The 7,278-nt window shown below is 40.3% G+C and overlaps 1 non-coding gene across 1 annotated transcript; it reads left to right on the top strand.

Annotated features, from left to right (window-relative positions):
• The first annotated feature begins 5,742 nt into the window (after positions 1–5,742).
• Positions 5,743–5,876, top strand: LOC138931256 (U8 small nucleolar RNA). The gene has a single exon (XR_011446502.1). It is a non-coding gene; the product is annotated as a U8 small nucleolar RNA (small nucleolar RNA).
• The last annotated feature ends 1,402 nt before the right edge of the window (positions 5,877–7,278 follow it).

Genomic DNA, 7,278 nt, shown 5'->3' with positions numbered 1-7,278 from the left:
GTTAAGCTTCTCTCTTTTTCTTCCAGTCTCCTGAATTTTGGCCTCCTCTCACCAGAGCTAGCAGACAACCTGTCTTGAGAATAGGCAGACCTCAGGGTAAAACATTCTCTGATTCAGTATCTAGTCACACTATCTACTTCATCCCCTTTCCCCACACCCAGTTCTTTCTAGTGTTGTTTACTCCCATCTAGAAAAGAAAACCCCTTTTTTGCCTAATACTTGAGATTCTGGAGATCTTATGGTTACAGCTTTCCTCTATTGTAATAGTTCCCCTCCCCCTATTTCAAAATTCCCTTTGTACCTTGGTAATAATTTTTTCAAGAAAGATCTTTCCTTAATAATCTATATTTGTTTTTATTTTATGCATAATATGTAGAGAGGAATTTTTGAATCAGCAAGATGGTTTGTTTTTCTAATTATTTCTGTAACACATATAATGTAATGTCATCATAGAGGTGACATCTCATCACCTTTGTTATAATATATTAATTAGAAGCAAGTCAGAGGCCCCACCCTAAACCAATATACAAAGGCATGATCACCAGGAATTGGCAATCAGGGGGGTCCCATGAGGTTCTGCTTGCCATAGTTTACTCTCCAGGCTTCAACACAACTTGGTCAGGTTCTCTTTTCCTCATTTCTAAAAGTTTCCTCATAGTGGTGTGGGAAGGAACTGTGGATAGTGGATAGTGGATAGTGCATAGTGGATAGTGGATAGTGTAAGTGACCTTGCCCAAACCTCCAGGATGTTCATCTTGCTGGTTTCTGCATGGGCCTTTGGACCCCATAGGAATTCATACTATGGAGGATCACTGTTGGCACCTGCTAGCACTCCAGTTACTTTTCCTGCATAAATCTTGAGTGACAGGATTTCTGGGCTCTTAACGATGAAGTGTTTTGAAGTGTTTTCTCCGTCTCACCCTCATTATATTCAAGAATTCCTTGATCTCCCCCTTAGTAGGGCAGTTACCTTTCATGAAAGACTCTCTTGGGCAGCCCCTGCCACCATTCAGACTCCCAATGTTAGTGACATCCAGTTTGCTGACAAGGCCATAGAAGTGTTTGGTAGATTCTACTTCCTTCAACATAAGGTAAAAGAGCAGCTCCATGTATTCAGAGGCTTTTCAGAAGATCATGAGGATGTGGTCTCTTTATTCTTTATTGACTTTTTTCAGCATATTTGCCTTTGTAATGGGCATTCATTTTATAATTGAGCAAAAGGAACTATACAAACAAAGTCTCCTTCTGGGTTAAGTATCTGCATGGGTGCTCACACAGAAACAACTACCAATTGTGTGTATTTGTTAGTATAAGTGTTGTTACTGTTGTTCAGTCACTAAGTCATGTACAACTCTTTACCACCCCATAGACTGCAGCACTCTAGGCTTCCCAGTCCTTCCCTATATCCCAGAGTTTGCTCAAACTCACGTCCACTGAGTCAGTGATACCATCCAACCATCTCATCCTCTACCACCCCCTTCTCCTCTTGTCCCTAGTCTTTCCTAGCATTAAGCTCTATTTCAATGAGTCAGCTCTTTTCATCAGGTGGTCAAAGTATTGGAGCTTCAGCTTTTTTGTATAGTATGAGTATGACTATATAGGAATGTATATGTGTGTGTATGTATATATGCCTATATATTCCAGCCAGAATGCTATGAGATTAAAAACCAACTACAAGAAAAAAAGCTTAAAAAACACAAGCACATGGAGGCTAAACAATATTTTGCTAAATAACCAATAGATCACTGAAGAAATCAAAGAGGAAAAAAAAATTACCAAGAGACAAATTAAAATGAAAACATGATGATCCAAAACCTATGGAACACAAAAGTTCTAAGAGGGGAGTTAGAGGGGAGTTTATAGCAATACAATCTTACCTCAGGAAACAATGGCACCCCACTCCAGTACTCTTCCTTGGAAAATCCCATGGACGGAGGAGCCTAGTAGGCTGCAGTCCACGAGGTCACTAAGAGTTGAACACGACTGAGAAACTTTACTTTCACTTTTCACTTTCATGCATTGGAGAAGGAAATGGCAACCCACTCCAGTGTTCTTGCCTGGAGAATCCTAGGGACAGGGGAGCCTGGTGGGCTGCCGTCTCTGGGGTCACACAGAGTCGGACACGACTGAAGCAACTTAGCAGGAAACAATAAAAATCTCAAACAGCCTAACTTTATACCTAAAACAACCAGGGAAGAACAAACAAAATCTAAAGTTAGTAGAACGAAAGAAATCATAAAGATCAGAGCAGAAATAAATGATATAGGATGAAGAAAAGAATAGAAAAGATCAATGAACCTAAAAGCTGATTCTTCTAAAATATAAACAAAATTGATAACTTTCAGCCAGACTCATGAACAAAAAACAAGGGAGAGGACTCAAATTAATAAAATTAGAAGTGAAAGAGGAGAAATTAAAACAGAAACCACAGAAATACAAAGGAACATAAGAGACTACTATAAGCAACTGTATGCCAATAAGATGGAAAACTTAGAAGAAATAGACAATTTCTTAGAAAAGTACAGTCTCCAAAGAAAGAAGCAGGAAATACGAACAGACCAATCATAAGTACTAACATTGAAACTGTAATTTTAAAAATTCTAACAGACAATAGCCCACATGCAAATGCCTTCCCAGGCAAATTATATCAAACATTTAGGGAAATGTTAACACCTATCCTTCTGAAACTATTCCAAAAAATTGCAGAGGAAGGAACACTCCCAAAGTTATCCTGTGAGGCCACCATCACATGGATATCAAAAGTAGCCAAAGATACAAAAAACAAAACAAAACACAACAACCCCACAACCAAACAGTTATTTGGATACATGGGAATACTATAACATAATTACAATTAGGTTTATAATTTTGCTTTGATAAGTGAAAAAATAACATTATTTTTTCATGTTTAACATATTCTTATGTTTATTATTCATTTGCATTTATGTTTACTGTTTATTGTTCATGATTTTTGCCAATATTTGGTATATTAGGATTTTAATGAAATTTTTATGTATAAAAATTAAAATCTGTTCTGAACATTTAAAGTAAATAAATCACCCGTCACAGTTGTTAAATCATGAAAGGCAATGCCAAAGAATGCTCAAACTGTCGCACAATTGCACTCATCTCACACGCTAGTAAAGTAGTGCTCAAAATTCTCCAAGCCAGGCTTCAGCAATATGTGAACCGTGAAATTCCTCATGTTCAAGCTGGTTTTAGAAAAGGCAGAGGAACCAGACATCAAATTGGCAACATCCGCTGGATCATCAAAAAGCAAGAGAGATCCAGAAAAACGTCTATTTCTGCTTTATTGAATATGCCAAAGCCTTTGACTGTGTGGATCACAATAAACTGTGGAAAATTCTGAGAGAGATGGGAATACCAGACCACCTGACCTGCCTCTTGAGAAATCTGTATGCAGGTGAGGAAGCAACAGTTAGAACTGGACATGGAACAACAGACTGGTTCCAAACAGGAAAAGGAGTACGTCAAGGCTGTATATTGTCACCCTGCTTATTTAACTTCTATGCAGAGTACATCATGAGAAACACTGGCCTGGAAGAAACACAAGCTGGAATCAAGATTGCTGGGAGAAATATCAATAACCTCAGATATGCAGATGACACCACCCTTATGGCAGAGAGTGAAGAGGAACTAAAAAGCCTCTTGATGAAAGTGAAAGAGGAGAGTGAAAAAGTTGGCTTAAAGCTCAACATTCAGAAAACGAAGATCATGGCATCCGGTCCCATCACTTCATGAGAAACAGATGGGGAAACAGTAGAAACAGTGTCAGACTTTATTTTGGGGGGCTCCAAAATCACTGCAGATGGTGATTGCAGCCATGAAATTAAAAGATGCTTACTATTTGGAAGAAAAGTTATGACCAACCTAGATAGTATATTCAAAAGCAGAGACATTACTTCGCCGACTAAGGTCCATCTAGTCAAGGCTATGGTTTTTCCAGGAGTCATGTATGGATGTGAGAGTTGGACTGTGAAGAAAGCTGAGCACCGCAGAATTGATGCTTTTGAACTGTGGTGCTGGAGAAGACTCTTGAGAGTCCCTTGGACTGCAAGGAGATCTAACCAGTCCATTCAGAAGGAGATCAACCCTGGGATTTCTTTGGAAGGAATGATGCTAAAGCTGAAACTCCAGTACTTTGGCCACCTCATGCGAAGAGTTGACTCACTGGAAAAGACCCTGATGCTGGGAGGGATTGGGGGTAGGAGAAGAAGGGGAAGACCAAGGATGAGATGGCTGGATAGCATCACTGACTCGATGGACCTGAGTCTGAGTGAACTCCAGGAGTTGGTGATGGACAGGGAGGCCTGGCGTGCTGTGATTCATGGGGTCGCAAAGAGTTGGATACAACTGAGTGACTTAACTGAACTGAACTGAATTTTACACAGTTATTGAGAAGAAATAGAACTGAAAAAAAAAGAATTCAGGAACCACGTGGGACAGTCTGAGTTGGAGATGTCATCTAGATTATTTTTTCCAGACATGTCCACACTCAGCTCTTTATATGCAGTCATTAAGGTAATTAGCCTCAGGATATCTCCCGCCAGTTTCTCCTTCTCTGCAGTTTTAGGTCCTCATCCACTACTTACTGGTTTTTGTGTTCTGTCTCAACTGTCACCACTTCCCGAGCCTTCCCACTCATACTGTCCCCAATTCAATGGAGGAGGGCCTGTACACAGGGTGAAAATACCAGTCTCTGGCAGCCATTAGTACAGCTCCCAGCCAAGAATGCTAACAAGGATGCAGTGAACCACCAGAATAGTCAAAAGATGTAGCTCTCCCAGCATCTAGAATCACTAGGTGACACAGAAAAGCTCCCTATACTCTGCCTGATGGTAGACACAGAGAATTCAAAGTATGTGAGATGTTTGGCATGCCTCTCTAGGCTTTTCATCCAGTAGATATGCCCAGAGACTTCTCAACTTCCAGCTGCTGATGGTAATTCAGACATTTCCCAAGGTGATTAACAGAAGTGATCTTGAACCCTCTGCCCAGATTTTCTACCTTCTCCCCTTATAGTCCCTTCTCTCCCTTCTGCTAAACTCTAAATCCAGGATGCTGCCTGCCAGCCTGCCATGGGCTCTCTGGATGAGGTTTTTCATGTGGCCTCTCATGACCTCTGGCAGTTTTTCTGATCTCAGATCTTCACTACCTAAGGGCGTCCTGCCCAGTTCTCTTGCCTAGCAACTGATCATTCTCATTGAGTTCTTGCTTTTCAAAGTAAAGGAGGGATGTCTTGTTGATATTTCAGAATGTGAAGTACACCTAGGAGAATCCTGGCGTTCAAAACATTAATGCTGAAGTCCAGCTCCATGTGGATGAGAGTTTAATTTTATACTCAACCTATTTGAAAATAAGGAACTAAAATAACAATGAGATAGTATCTTTCATCCCAAAATTTGGCCAAAATTTAAAAGACTGATGAAATAAAATGTCTGTGAGAATGTAAAGCATTCACACACATGAATCTGAGAGACTATAAATTGATATGGCATTTTTGGAACAGAAGTTCAGCAATATTTGTAAAAATTTTAAGTCTTCACACTCTGCCCAGTTTAATCAAGTTTGCATGTTACTATGCCTTTCCTGAGAGAAAGTATGCATATCTGTCTAAGATTTCATATTCAAAGATACTGATTTCAGTTCTATTACTCATAGCAACAAATCTCAAACAGTTTTTAATGTCCATCAGGAGGAGAATGGTTAATTATCACACAAACAGAAGTAAGATAATCCTTACCTGTCTTTTTCTTGGAATGAAGATTGGAACATGATGACTGGAGATCCCATGATATGCAATTAACATCTGTGCATAATGAAGACTTGCAACACCTTGATTGCTCCTATCATATTCTTCCTGATGATCTTCCCTTCAAATGGCCAAAAGGTATGAAAAGATGTTCAATATCACTAATTATCAAGAAAATGAAAGTCAAAGCCACAATGAGATAATACTTCACACCAGTTAGGATGGTTATAATTTTTTAAAAGGATAATGAAATGTTAGCTAGGATGTTGAAAAATTGAACTTTTGTGTATTGTTTCCACACTGCATGCTTGTGTAGTCATGTCCAACTCTTGGAACCCCATGGACTGTACCCTGACAGGCTCCTCTGTTCATGGGGTTTCCCAGGCAAGAATACTGGAATAGGTTGCCATTTCCTCCTTCTGGGTTTCTTTCCCCACCCAGGGATCGAACCCACATCTCCTATGTCTCCTGCATTGCAAGAGGATTCTTTACCTGCTGAGCCATCAGGGAAGCCCTGTATACTGTTGTTGGACATGTAAAATGGTACAGCCACTATAGAAAACAGTATGAAAGTTTCTTTAAAAAGTCAAATGTAGAACTACCATGTAATTCAGCAATCTCATTTCTAGATATGTATTCAAAAGAATGGAAATCAGGATCTTGAAAAGATGTCTGCATTCCTGTTCCTTGTAGCACTATTCAGCAAAGATATGGAAACAACCCAAATGTCCATCAAAGGTAAATGAAGAAAGAAAATGTGATTCATACACATACACACATTCACATACACAATGGAATATTATTCAGTCTTAAAAGAGGAAATTCTGCCATTTGCAACAATATGATGGACTTGAAGGACATTATGCTAAGTGAAATAAACCAGTCACAGAAGGAAAAATACTACATGGTTCTGCTTAAGGGAGGTACCTAAAATTATCAAACTCATAGAAGAAGAGAATTAAGTGTAGTTACCAGGAGCTAGGGTGAGGGGGAAATGAGGAGTTGCTCAATGGGCTTCCCTAGTGGCTCAGACAGTAAAGAATCTGCCTGCAGTGCAGGAGACACGGGTGTGATCCCTGAGTCAGGAAGATCCCCTGGAAAAGCAAATGGCAACCCACTCCAGTATTCTTTCCTGGGAAATCCCATGGACAGAGGAACCTGGCAAGCTATAGTCCATTGCTGGGAGCCAGCACGGGAGATCCCACCCATGACAAGGTCATGCAGGACTCGAGCGACTCCCTGGGCCATCCAACCCATGACAAGGTCATGCAGAAGAGTCCTGATAAGCAAGGCCTCAGGACTCAGCAGACCCCCTGGACATGCTCGAGCATCTACCCTCAAACCAGAATCTGTCTGTCTTATTATTTTATGTCTTTCACCTACACTTCTGACATTAGCAGGGGGCTGTCCCAGACCAAAGAGTTAACTTAGGGCTCTAGTTGATAAATCTCCTGGGCATGAAAGGAGTGTTTCAAACCCTCTGTTAGCATTCTAGCTTACTTGGC

The sequence above is a fragment of the Ovis canadensis genome, chromosome X (assembly GCF_042477335.2).
Source record: "Ovis canadensis isolate MfBH-ARS-UI-01 breed Bighorn chromosome X, ARS-UI_OviCan_v2, whole genome shotgun sequence".
NCBI classification, from domain to species: domain Eukaryota; kingdom Metazoa; phylum Chordata; class Mammalia; order Artiodactyla; family Bovidae; genus Ovis; species Ovis canadensis.
This window is presented reverse-complemented; position numbering and strand designations above follow the sequence as displayed.